The sequence below is a fragment of the Zerene cesonia genome, chromosome 7 (genome assembly GCF_012273895.1).
Source record: "Zerene cesonia ecotype Mississippi chromosome 7, Zerene_cesonia_1.1, whole genome shotgun sequence".
NCBI classification, from domain to species: domain Eukaryota; kingdom Metazoa; phylum Arthropoda; class Insecta; order Lepidoptera; family Pieridae; genus Zerene; species Zerene cesonia.
This window is the reverse complement of record NC_052108.1, coordinates 6033582-6048735: the sequence shown is the minus strand read 5'-3', so window position 1 is coordinate 6048735 and position 15154 is coordinate 6033582. Positions and strand designations below refer to the sequence as shown.

At 30.6% G+C, this 15154-nt stretch overlaps 1 protein-coding gene across 1 annotated transcript in view; it reads right to left on the bottom strand.

Annotated features, from left to right (window-relative positions):
• Nucleotides 1-4298, bottom strand: part of LOC119840703 (ATP-binding cassette sub-family G member 1) — a 62475-nt gene extending 58177 nt beyond the window's left edge. Inside the window, exon 1 of the mRNA XM_038367412.1 lies at nt 3968-4298. The gene's annotated coding sequence lies outside the window, so the exon portion shown is untranslated. The remainder of the gene's footprint in view (nt 1-3967) is intronic.
• Nucleotides 4299-15154: the final 10856 nt, after the last annotated feature.

Genomic DNA, 15154 nt, shown 5'->3' with positions numbered 1-15154 from the left:
ATACATCAATCCTCACAAACTTTCGCATTTATAATATTAGTAGGATATTGTTACATCTTACATCTGAAGTGGAACTCTTTAAAACTATTAATATTGCATCTATCGCTAATTGTATGGTATTTTTAGCCATAGAATGAACTAATTGTAGTCTTTGTAACGTGTTGGTATATTTTGTACTGTAAGTCAAAGATGTATCAAGAATGAATAAATAAATAAATACATATTTAAAAAACCATTAAACTTAAATTTTAATGCGGCAGAATAAACGATACATAAATAATTTTATAAAAGTGCAATAAAACCTTCTTGCATGCAATGAAAACCAGTCGTATGCAAGACGCTAAAAAAAAAGAATTCAGTCGGCGAGTCGAACTCGCGGCACTAAGGGTTCCGCGTAAATAAACTTGAGCTTGTTTAAATGTAAAAAAAAAACCCCAAAGGGCAATAAAGAAATTGATCACCCATCGTAACGTTTCTGTTAGGTCGATTTTTTTTTTATTTGTCCTTATAGCGGCAACAGAAATACATCATCTAACAATTTCAAGCTATAACCTTTCATGAGATTCAACCCAGTTGCGGACGGACAAACAGACAGAAGAACGAACAGAGTGGGTGCCGCGTTTCCTGCGGCTACGGAACCCTAAAAATAAACTACAACGAACTAAACTAGTTCAGCGGCCAGCGTACCGTGCGTTCATGACCTTATAGAAATTGTTTTTGTAATATTGCATTGAGCAAATACCGCTCAATATTTAAAATGAGACCAAATGACAAAAATCACATCAATATTATAAACATGACAGTTTGTTTTGGATGTTTATCCGTCAATTATGCTGAAACTACCAAACGGATTTTGATGAAATTTGGTATATAGACAGGGTATGAGCTGACTTAGGTGATAGGATACTATTTATCACGATTAAATGCTCCCTTCGGATAAAGCAGGAATCTTGATATCTGGGCAGAGCGTCTAGTTTCCTACAAACACAAATATAGTAATTGCCAATCAATCGAAAACCCACCGAGTTATCGACTAACAAAATAATCAGTAAACTTAATAATTCTTATTTGGTTTACTGATTAATTTTAAATAATTCAATCGGTAGAAAATAGTTCACGTATTGACGTGTACATTATTATGCATATTGATGCATTCTTTTAATATATTCAGCAGGCATTTCAAATACACAATTATACGGACGAATGCAATGATAATTTATTTCAAGCACTCCGATCCAATTAAATTATAATGACCCTCTGTTCGCCAACGTATCTGCTATGCGTAAGTTGTACATCAATAATGACATGTGAGAAATTTTTTAATCGTATCGTAAGTTTTCTACTTTAAAATTTAGCAAGATAAACCTTGCAGAATTTACATGAGGTCCGCCCCAGCTTTGCCAGTGGTCGATATATATAGTCTTCTATGTATGTATTAATTACCTTCTACATTCTTCTATCTAACGGCGAAAGAATTTTAAAATCGGCCCAGTAGTTCTTAAGAATAGCGTGTGCAAACAAAGGAACTCTTCAGCTTCAGCTCTTTACTATTACCTTGACCTTTCAAAATTTTTTTCAAAATCAAATATCCATTTGAATTTTTTTTTATTATTATTATTTTTTGGTTACTTAAAATAACATAAAAAATAGATAACAATTATGAGATAATAAGAATAAATAAGAAACTTAATATCAAAGAAAGAAGAAATGAAAAGGTTTTTCATACATATTATCGATCTTTTTAAAAGCCTCTTTGATTATTAAATTCTTGGGCAGCCCTAAACGCAGCTGCAAGAGCCATAAGTTAATTTATCCTACCTACATACATTTATAGAGCTTCCCCTTGTTATTTCAGAGGTAAAAGAATGCACAACAGCTGTTACATCATTTCGGTAGGTAGGTAGAAAATCCTCACTGTCCTCACTATTAACAAATGCGATAGGATGTTTGTTTGTCCTTCTGTCGCGACGCAACAGATCGATTTCAAAATACGATTTTTGTAGTTTTAGATAGGTTGAGATTGATAAATGCTTTTTTATCGCAGTTAAATATCTCATTCCTATGTGAATTTCCTTTGACTACGCGAGCGAAAGTCTATTATTTTATAAATATTTCTTTTTCCCACTTAACCGCCTCCTTGAAAGAGTGCATAACGCGTGAGCGTAAAACCGAGGAGTCCCGGGTACGAGTCCAGGTAGGGGAACTCACAAAAAAAATGTTTCGGTCTGACAGGACACAAAAGGTTGATCACCGTCCTGTCCATAAAGAAAATCGATCAGTAAAACAGATGTTTGTATTATCTGCCCCAAATCCCACTAGGGGACACGGGACTTCATTTTACACTATTATTCCTACAATAAAATCAAAATGTATAGCACCGAGCCCTGTGCCCTGTGCCCTGTGCAATAATTATTTAAAAAATATTTATTTATATATTTATTCAAACACTTTATTGTGCTGCCAACTTAAAACAAAGATACAGAACAGAAGGCGGACTTATCACTTATTAGTCATCTCTACCAAGCAACAAACTAAATGAATGATAGCAAAGTGACGATATCCTACGGAGTCGTACGTAAATTAACATAAATTCAATGTATCGTATAATTTCTAGGTAAAATTCCATTGGAACAATACATAAACTTTAATACATGTTAATTGTATGCGTGTTTATTAAAATCTCTTACGTCTCATAATCTGATTATTATAATTATTAATAAACATTAAAAATTGTAAATAGTAAACTACCAATTATAATTAATTACACTTCAATTAATATTACACGAGAATAATTTATACTAAAATAAACTAAGATTAAATAACTTGACCTAAAGCCTTCAGTTTATTTAATCTAATTATCGTGTTACAAACATACAACTAGCAAATCGATGTTATTATAAAAGAAAAAGGAATCTCTATTTACTATGGCAAAATATAACATACGAATTTTTCTACTCATATATTGAGTTTATTTACATACGATAACTATCGTGAAAATTACATTTAAAAAATTGTGAAAATTTTAAATAATTTAAATTTTCCAACAAAATATCCACCACTTCCACTATTTATTTTTATCGTTATTAAAGGATGTTTTAGAAAATACCATATGACCTAATAATTTTTCGATTATTCAATAAAAAAAACTTTGGCAAGTAGGAAAAGGAGATATTTTTTATCAGCAATAGAGAAGCGCTTGACGCTCCTCTGCTACCCTAGAGATGTAGTGCGCTTTCCACGGAAGCATCTGTTTACACCACGCTCGAAGTCAGAAGACCCCCAAATTGTGCTCGACTCTAAATTCAAATAATATTATAAAGTTTAGGGAGTTGTTTCCAATCACCATGTTCACAATTTCCTCAATTGATTATGCTTGTATTAAAATAACAATGATCGTATTTAGTAGATAAACGTAAAATTTTAATGTGTATTATAAAATTGAAATATTACTTCAATTTGCGTAGATTGCTCGCACTGCTTTCATTTGATACTCGTATTATCACAGATAACATAATATCATAGATTTTATTTAAATTTAGCGGATATCGAGCTTAAATATAATATATACTTGTATAAATACAACATTTATATATGCAGTATCGTTTTTTGATCTGTTTATTTTTATTATTTTGATAAATCTAATTTTAAATATTTACCAAAGAGCGTCGATGTTGTTTTATATTTCAAATTTACCTACTAAGTAACGTAACTTAGTAAAGTAAATTTCTTGTAAATTTAAATAAATTATAACATTTCTAAATATTCATTAGTCTGAAGTCACCTTTGGAATAATTATGTTAAATATGCATTTTATTCTGTTACAGGCAGAATGTTCAAATTAACAGAAAATTAATCGATATAATTGTTGCTTTTTCAAAAATTTTAGGACAGGGATGGTGTACACGCGAATTCATATATTATATCGATTATTAATGATAAAAACATGTAAAGAAAATATTAATCTTACCTTTATTTTCACTGACAATTTCACAAAATTCAGTAAGTACGAAAAGTACAAAAATGTGTCAACAAATCAAAACGAAAACGTAGCACAATATTGCACTTGTTCAATTATGTTATTACAATTATATCATATTTTTCAACTACACGACGAAAAAAGCGATATCATTCGACTATGTTTTTAAAATTCGAATGTTTACGCACAGCCAGCGCCGATTCGCGCGCAGTGGCACACTGAATTGAATGAATGTGCTGGCCGTTGGGAGAGCTCGCCCCTGCCCGATGCGGCAGTGCCAAAGCTGCCAAGTGCGAACTGAACCCTGTCAGCTGTCGCCAATCGCCTGTCAGGCCTACGTACACCCGCCGTGCGCGCGTCACGTCGTCTCTGCACGCATGCGCTCTATCGAAATGCATTGTTTGAAATATAAACGCATGACGTGCACAATTGTCACAACAATAATATTGAAAAATGGAATCGCTAATATATGGCTATATTTAATTCTGAAACTAATGGACTTGAGACTGGAATAGCATACAACTAAATAATCACAAAAGTTGTATGTTTAATTATGATATATTTGCTTTACTCGATATTCCATCCGAAGATATGTTATCAATAAAACGCAATGTCGACACCGGTAGATAATGAAGAAATTATTATCGACGAATTAATTTTATAATACCAAATGTCTCGACAATTGCGCCAACAAACCGACATACTAAATAAAATCTGACTTAGACTGACATAAACATAAGTTAAACGGGTTTTCCTCGAAATCGTTCAGTGAATTATTCTAAGTCTAATAAGAGGGGAATTGAGACGACAATTTTTCAAATTTAAAAGCATCTGAATATGTAACTAAACTAATTTCAATTTCTATAATAGGTATTTTACTATCAGAAATCATGTGCTGTATGTGTTTTATTTATTGGACACTTTAATGGTATTGTATCATTATAGAGTTAATAAATTAGAGTCAAAATAAATTGATATTAGTGGAACCGGTTTGCACAAAATATACAGATAAATTAAGTTAACATTACCTGTACTATAAATGGTATCAGTTCCGTAAGGAAGTTCAAATTTCAATATACATACTACTTTAATAAATTTGTAGCAATTAAATACCAATACAGCATAGTATTATGTTATCCGTGCCAACACTAAGAAATAAAAATGAAGCATGCAAAATTGTACAAATATGTCAACATATAATATATGTATTGAGAGTTATACTTTGCCGACTTAATTTAAATAGCTGGTTATTTAAATAATCATCGACCACATACTAATTTGGTAATGATTAATGTTTTCCTATCATTCTCTTAACGATCGCATCTATAAAATAATAAATCTGTATAAAAACACGATAATCACTAAACCTTTATGTGTCGTCGAATAGACATTGGTGACATATTTAAACAATTTATTTAACAGTTATAGATACAAAAAATACGACATATTGTTTTGTCATTTTTGCCTCCATTTTTAAATGACAAGCTCCGTTAATTTTGTCCCAGTGACATTTAAACGCCTTTTGAGGATTTTTCAATGTCTTTGTTCACATTTTTATCACGTAAATTAATAACTATTAACGATAATAATAATAGGTTTAAAATAACGGACATAATAATCTCGGTGATTATCTTATCTCTCAATGAAATCCTAATCCAAAATTAATTATCACATGTTTACTATAACTTTCTAGAACAAGCTTCTCTAGTCTATGACATTGTATTGATACCTTAATATTACATTGATGTATGTTCCATGCAAACCTGTTATAGATTAATATTTTAAAGACCTGATAAAATATAACAAACGAGTTGTATAAATATTTATTCTGATAATTAATGATCGATTTTTCAATCATTAAATCATAATAAATTAATAGTATTGTTGGTTTGACGTTTTTTATACATAATGTGACAAGTGCTATAAAAAACAAACATTAAAAAACAATTGATGTGTCATATCAGTCCATTAGGCGTAATTGATTATGAAATTAATAAATTTATTTCGTTTGGTTTTTTTATGGTGTATTTATATGTAAATGGTCAAAAAAAAGATTTGTTTCAGGTGCATATTTATTTGCACAAGTTGTTTTTCTTCTTATCTTTGGGCTTTTCGATCTCAACAGAGACGCATTCTGCCAATGTCCAGTGATAAATAATGTAGGTCTAGTTGGTATTTTGTTATTGCACAATTTGTTAATAGTTCAATCTCATACAATTTTAAATTTATTTCACCGTGATTTCATCTAATACGTGTCGATGGTGCACCTGGATTGTGTAATTGAAGAATAACTTACTTAAATAAGTAGAAATGGATATCAAAAAATTTGCAGTGTTTATTTCAAGTTAATTCTCGATTACACAAATGTAAAATAATTATATTTCCTTGTGATATACTTTTTTATAGTTTCATCGTTACAGTTTCGTTTAAAAATTTTTCGTTTCGACGTGCCAATATTGCATAAAATCTATATCATTTATAATCTAAATTATAGAAAATCTTAATAAATTTAAGAAATTCGTATGCAAATGGATCAATAATTATTGCAAAAATTTCATTCAAATATGAAACAAATATTCTAATTTCTACTGCCGTTTTAACTTTCTCCCTATAATAAAATGTATAAAGAAAATTAGCACAGCTATAAATTTTCACTTCGAATTTAAATAAAACAAGCTGATTAAGTTATGTTTGTGCATCATTTTGAACCACAATTTACCTTACCTCCTCGTTCAATTTATATATCATCAGATAAATATATAATTACGACATCTGTAGAGTTTAGGTATGTTACTCTAGAAACTTCTATACCATATTGTGGTAAAAATTAGAATTTCAGCCTTTCTGAATATTACCCAGAACAAACGGAATATGCAGATATAATAAACAAACAAACAGGCAAAAACTTTAAAAAAGAAAAATTTATAATGTAAATAATGTAAATAATTCTAAATAGGTCGATTATAATATGCGTATATATAAGTGACTCTATCTGTCTCCCTGATTGTCTGTCTGTCTATTTTTCACGCCTATACTACTTAACCGATGAAATTTGCTACAAAGAGTTTAAGACCCGAGAAGGGACACAGGATAGCTTCTATACCAGAAATTCCACGGGATCGTGAACTATGCGGGAAACCTTGGACTGTGCCTTTTTTTCCTTTGACTGCGCGTACGCAGGTAAAGCTAATTATAAATAAGTCGCATTTAAATCCGTTTTTAAAGCTTACCATTCAATATATTTTTTTTACCAAAGCAAAACACTATCAGCCCTTTTACCTTTATGAGTATTCTGACTCATCATACGATGATCTGTATTCTAATTCTATAAGAAAAAAACGAATTTCCACGAAGTAATGATGTGTACGTGTTTTGTTTTATAAATATTAGGCTAGATACACGTGAAGCCAGAGTGCGATGCGGCATATATTATTAGAGATACCTGATTTTGATACATTATTTATGGACATTTAATTATTTCAATGACGTTGATACTCATTTTTTATATGTTATGTATAGTTTAGAAAACAAGGTGCGTCCCACAGATAAATTTTATCTAGATACAGGTATACCAATACGTAAGTTTTATTATAATCGACCTACTAAAATGTGTGATCTGTACCTTACAATGCTCCGGAAGTACCAACATATTTTTCCAATGCTGTAACTTATAAGTACGCGGGATGTAAATTTACACCTAGTTTAAAAACAACCTAAGAAACTGAAGAACCGAATCGAAGGCATCAATCTTATAAGAAAAATCTCGATGACTTTACCATCTCAGCTCTATTATAACGTAATTTATGTTAGTTTTTTTGAACCAAAAAAAAGATGATTAAACTAGTTGCCTTATGAAAAAAAGCTAAAAATATATAGTGTTGCAATATTTATTGGGCGAATAAAAGTATTATGAGACAACAGGCCGTAACTCTTGAAAACTCGTTACACTTCAATAGCCAGCTTAGTATTGATAAATTTTTATAACACGGAAGGAATGCAAATTCATGTCGGTTTCTTAAAATTGGATTAGTTTTTTATTTGTAAACATTACAAAATACATGCAAATTAATATATATACTTATTAGATACTAGCTGTTCACCCTGGCTTCGTGGTACATGTATATAACCTATAGCACTGAGTGAAGTTGCAGCTTTCTAATGGTGAAAGAATTTTTGAAATTGGTCCAGTAGTTTTTGAGATTATCCATTACAAACAAACAAACAAAAATACAAATCTTCCTCTTTATAATATTAGTGTAGATTATAATATTAGCGTACATAAGTAGCTAATACTACTAGTAAAGTATTATGTTATCTGTGCTAGTAATTCGGCGTTGTCTTACCTAAGTTTTCCTCTCTAAACTCCATGAGTATAAATATATAACTATTAACTATAGAGAAAGATGCAGGTTTCTTTTCTAATAAACAAAACGGGAAGGAGTGAAATAAAAGATAGAATTGATACATTGTATTGCTATCGAGTATTTTTATTATACACCTACTATAGACTATAGTATGTCTATAGACTACAGTATATTGTAGGGTAAGCATAGCATGGATGAGCAAAAGGTATACAGCGGGTGAAGCATTACCATATCTGATCCGGATGTTCATTCCATTGTTATACATTCATTTACAAACAAATCACACAATATTGGACATGTACACATATCTATTCTCAATGTCTATTAGTTATTTAAAAAAAAATTATAGTAGAATTTTATATGCGATGTTGTGGTTAGATTTAGTTCAACTTTTTCTACTTATACCTACAGGTATTATGTTTATCACTAGATAGTATAATGCAAAGTCAATTCCCGCGTTTGTCCCTATGTATGTTTGTATGTATGTATGCTCAACCAACTCAGGCTCAACGGGAAACCTGGATAACTATTAATAGAAAACTAGTTATTTTCTGACATAGACACCCTTCTTGTTTGATTGATTAGGTTTAATTTGGTCGACTAGATTTAATTCTTAGTAATAGGGTGATATTCAAGGCTCAAAATTCTGATAACTTATTATGTACTTATACATTTGGAAACATAATGTAGCTCTAAACTTGTTTTCTTCTCTCTATGTGTTATTTATACGTGCAACTGGTCCAATGTCATTACATAAGTTTCAAATAACCTTATGAATGAATGAACTTCTGCTGACCCAAACGTTACGCTAAGCTAATAACTACGCTGAAAAGTGAAAGTGGAATGAGTTACCTATATAACTTTTTTCTTTCGGTAAGTCATGGCACAGATAATATTATACTATAATATAATTTAACAAATCTCCTCTCCACCGCCCCTGAAATACGGACATAAATTTATGGATAGCCATTAAAGAACAAAGCTTCAAGATAAGAATTCATTAATTATCACTAAAACCATCTTTTGCCCTTGCAGTGTATTCATATGCTCAGCAGTGATGCAAAAAATACGCATCCGAATCGTAAAGAATATTAAGATTTGCAGAGATCAGGTGGTTGGACTGTAATAGAGGTCTTCAACCGCTGGGTTCCACGCACGGATACCAACCGGTTAATGTTATTGAAAATTGTTATTTTAATATGTTATTGGGTGTTCACTCTTTTCAGAGCCTTGATTACGTGTAATGCCGGTCACATTCGCACGCGTATGAAACACACGAATGAAGGAGGATATTTGAAAATGATTCTCCAAACTAAAGCGATTGTACAAATATGGCACGTATGTGAGAGTCCAGGGTAAGACTGTTTTTTATGTAATACCTATAATTGCCAGTTTTCTACAACCTCTTATCTCTTTGTAATGTGTACTTACTACTTCAACAAGAGAGAGAAATTACATTTACTTTCACACTCTCATCTCATCTTCAGCCAGAAATAAGAGAGAAAAAGAGGTTTCCATTTTATATACTTGTGATGTTATTTTCGTCTTAAGGGCTATATAAATAAAGTAAATCTTTACAACAAAACATTCAAGTGACAAAAATATTCCTTATAGTTAAGAATATCTTAATGCATATACAAAAATATTTAAATATATGTAGCTCTATACTTATACATGAATTAATTCTGTTGAATCAATCGGAACGAACAAGATTTATGCAAAATCTTCATGTATCTGTATGACTCATAATTCTTCAAATCTCCCCCGTTCAGGCTTTTTGTGATTTTCCTGGTATAAAAACTTCCTTATACCTATTTTACATATTTATAAAGTAACTTTTTAAGCCTTCGTTTTTATTGTTAGAATTTATGTGAAATTATGTACTGTAAGCTACAGTAAATCCTGTGATTTTCCAGAGATTTGAACAACTCATTTAGATATCGGAACAGTTCTGTGATGATTTTAAATATTGATCTTTTCCGATTCACTAGATAAAAATGCATCAAGCAACAACAATGTAAGTATTATATTAATTATATCACCTGCATCGTTAACGGATAGGTACATATAGACCTTATACTGTTTTGAGCAGAAATAGACAAGAAATCAATAATAATCAGGAAGCATAATAATTGTTTCAGTAAGTACACAGAATAACTCTAAACACAAACTTAAAACTGATGGACGTTATGATATTAGCGTCACTATTACAGATCACACACACATCTGCTAATTTCTGGTATATTCCAGTGTAGTATATTATAGTATATTAACGTAATTAGGTATATACAAACTGTAAACATAACGCATATTGCGCGGTTCGTTTAATGTTTTTACACCAACAAGTTTTACGTCTCGGCGATAAAAACTAACCTGTGCCAACATATACTCGGTTGTCTCCATCTTTATTCCAAGCACAATATTCCAAGAACCCTTTTACAGTTTGATATGTTATCAAAACAATTTTTACTGCGCATTTAAGATTTACGTGTATGATAATAACGCTTCCTTATCCTAAATATTAATACATTTTGGTCATTATAGGCGCCATTTGCAAATATTAATACATTTATTTTATGTGCATATAAATTTAAATGCTTACACGCGATATCTATATTTTTATTATAAGAGCTGAACTAAATAAGGCACACGCGAAGATTAAAAATGAATTCCATATAATATTTTGCAGGATATACAGACGCAAGAAAAAGAAAAAATCAGTTTAAGATTAGTATTTTACTAGTTTGTAATTCCGGGTCGCACCTGACAACTTGACACTGCTGGGATTGACTTTAATTGTATAACTAGCTGACCCGGCAAACGCTGTTCTGCTTTTCTCTTATCATTTAAAGGGTATGAAAATTAGATGTTGGCCGATTCTCGAACCTAACACCTGCACATAACCGGCACCCAAATTTTACTTTTCGGAGTATGGTAACTCACATTGTGACATGCGAATTTTCTATGTATAGACATGTATCAATTAGTAAGTACCTTAGTTCAATATGAAAGAAAATTTATTCGTAGATAGTTTTTCACAGGAATAATTCGAGAAAAGCCGCGGAATAAATTTTATATGTTATGAATCGTATCGTACATCACGTCACGATGTTTATTCACAATGGACCTTAATCTAAACTACTCAACCGATTTTAATAAAATTTACACAACATGTGCAGTTTGATCCAACTTAAAAGATAGGATAGTTTATATTTCTTCAAACAATAAATGACTAACCGGAGCCGGGGCGTGCAGCCAGCAAAATATAAAACATCGATGAAAAAATTAGAAACAAATGAATTTATGCGTATCTATTAATGTGTTTATTTATTTAAAGGAAGTGATTAAATGTCCAATTAATACAAAATTAAAATAAATGCCTACGTCTTTAAGTATCATATTTTTCCACGGTTGAATTTTTAATATTAAAAGCAAGTTTCGTGACACGGAAATATCCACAAAGAGCTTGTTTGTTGTTATTTTTTTATGCAATATCACTACAATAGTAGGCGTATTGACTACAATTAAATTAATGCTATGTAAACTAACGCTCCCATGACACGATCTCACACATAATTATCATAATGAGATGAATTTATCGCATAAATTACGTCCTCCTGACCGAAATCCTAATTTTATCGGTCACTATTGTGACTCACGTGTCATAATCAACAACATTGTGTCATGACACACAACCTTATATGTATTTAGGTGCAACAGCAAATTATCTGTATGTATAAAAAAGTATAATAAAACACACTGGTCACAACTTTTCTTTTAGGAAAAAGTAATTAGACCATCTGGTCCTTGTTTTTAGTCGTAATGATTTCTTTCAAAAGAATTTTTTCCTGGCTCTTTCAACTAATTAGATTCTGCCAGAACTTTTTCGGTCGAGGGTTCGAGAAGAAAGAAATAAATAGATTTTTTAATTTATCTGCATATTATTGACATCACCACAATCTGAAATTATGGAGAAAAACATGGTGAGCAAACCGGCATATTCAAGAATCAAAAGTTCGACATGAGTTTAAGTCCTGAACCCTCTTAGGAGGCCCGTGTCCCTGCTGTGGGAACATATGCTGATGATGAAGATGATTAAGCTTTTGTTTCTAAAATTTGCACTGTCTTCAGACTTGTAACAATTGTAAATATCATTCAACCACATCTGGTTAGTGGTTACCTTGAACTTTTCACGTCTAAAACCAAAAATTATATCATATATGACATTTCGACATTTATAAACGAGAGGATTAGTGCAAGTCTTGTTCAGAGAACTGCATCATAGCATCACCGTTTAGTTATATGTGTATAAAAACATATCGTTTGAAATGTAAATGACTTTAATCTTGATTAATGAATTATAAAAATATCAAAGACTAGCTGGAATCTACGGCTTCACTCGCATGGTACGCGGTTAAAATGTAGTATTTGTGTTAATCCAGACTATAATCTATATCGTACCAAATTACATACAGATATCTATTGAGGTATTCACGTAAAAAACATCCATACGTTCTTACAATTTTTCGCGATAATAATATTAGTAGGATATCAATCCAATATTAATATTATTATTTATAATAATTAAACTGATCCAACCAATAGAAGTTTGGTAGGAAAACTATCCGATCATAAATAAAACAAATGAAATTCTAATTTATATTAATACATTAACAAGTAAATATAAAAGCAATTTAATTGTTTCTCTTTTAAAAGAAAAACTTATTACTAGTTTTTATTAAGAAAGTAAGCAAGCATTGATTGCTTACTGCTAGCTTACTTTACTCTACCGAATAGGACTGTAACTGTTTATACTTTGAACTTTCACGTTTTTTACAACATCTATTAAGAGCTAATAGGCCCATATTAAAAAAAAAACTGATAAAAATCTATTGATAAGCCAATTTAAACTTTATCGCAACCTCAACCTAGATTCCAAGTGTTTTTTTTTTTGGTACTATAATGTAGACCATAGGTTAGTAACCACTTTTTATTACAATAAGTAAACGTGACTCAAAAGAAACGTGTCTTAATCACGTGTTGTTAATTTATTAAACTGATAATTTATTTGATTATAATCATATTTAATATTATTAATAATTATAATTAAGTAAATTTATTAAACTTATTTTACCACGTTTACGTTTTTTATTTCTAAGCAAACTATTCATTTTTTACTTGAATACCGTTAATTTAGAGAGTCAATTACACAGTAGTTATTGTAATTAATCAATAAAAAGGTTTTAGTTAGACTTAACGTTTTCAAAGACCGATATTCTTGTTTGTGCCGATTTTTCGTGTATACTGTGTCAACATAATCATTAAATAGCTAGCTTAGAATAGTATAATAACTACTAGTTTAACTACCACTAAAAATTAATAAGGATTTATGAATTCATGTGCGCTTTTGTCAATTGTTCATTTTAAAGATGGATTTAAAAATGTTTATGGCAAGAAAAAGCTCTATAAATGCACGCTACACTTGACAAATAATAATTTCTTTAAACAAAAAAAAAACTCAACCAATTGCCGCCCTAAAAAATGTGTCGCCCGAGAATCTCGCCTTCTAGGTCGAATAGTAAGTCCGTCACTGGATAAAACCTACAAAAAATAAAGACCACGTCACTTTTTTATATAAAATAATGTATGTATGATATAGCATTCTACTAGGGAAATTTTTTTCAAAACCGGTTAAGTAGTTTAAGATTATTCATAACACATAAAAACATATCAAAAATTTAATCTTTCCTTTTTATAATTAGTGCAGGTGACATCATACGTCGATTCTTGAACCTGTATCAGTTTACAATATCATCAAAACATCCATTGCTCAATTGATCAGATTTTCTTATTGAAACATCTTATTTTCACGAAGAATTGGTTTCTTCGTGAAAATAAGAATAAACAAATTTTCATGAAATTTGGTAAAATTAATAAATAAATAAATTTGGCCTGTCCTTTACATGCAGATTTCGCATGGGAGTCGAGCACACTTCAGTACCAATCGGGTCAGATCACACCGGGGAATAATCCCACAAAAGATCGACGTGATGGCATAAATAGAAGTTAGTTATATTCTACATTTATTGTATATTTAGAGTACGGTTGAATTTTTTTTTCTTATCAAATTCTCACGAGGTTCCCAGAAGTATCACAAAACAAATAATAAAATGATACTTCACAATACTTCAATACAAACCACCTGAGAAGAAAAACATAAAAAAGTAATCCTCAAATTGAATCAATGATCATGTGCTAAATGAAGGTCTCAAAACAACATAAAGCACCGTTATTTCTGTTCATTAATACGAAAAAGTCAATTCCACTACTTAAACAATGTTAATGTCAGGAAATGCGGAAAACAAGAGTTCCAAAAGTAATTAATGGCGATTTTTTTTCAATCAAACACTGTATTTCTCTGACAATTGCACATGAATTTTAATGCTTTAAAGGTTATGACCATCTTTGGCACCGCCGAAACTTTTGTTATTGACACTAATTATGCGAAAAAATTTACACTGATTTTCCTCTTCGGATGTGATTTAAAATGCGCGTCGCTTAAAGCTCAATAAACAACAAAGGCCAGGGTTGTGCAAAGTTTTCGTTATAGACCTATGACCTGACAATATTTAAATAGCAAGAACTAAATAGACGTAACATTTTTTTTATAAAAAACAACTTGATTGGACTTATAAGTTATAAAAAATTTAATTCAATTTGTATTAATTTTAATTTAATTACTTTCCATCTATCTATATATATCTAATTTCCATCCGCGGCTTTGCCTAACTAATTTTTTTTTTTTTTTTTTTTT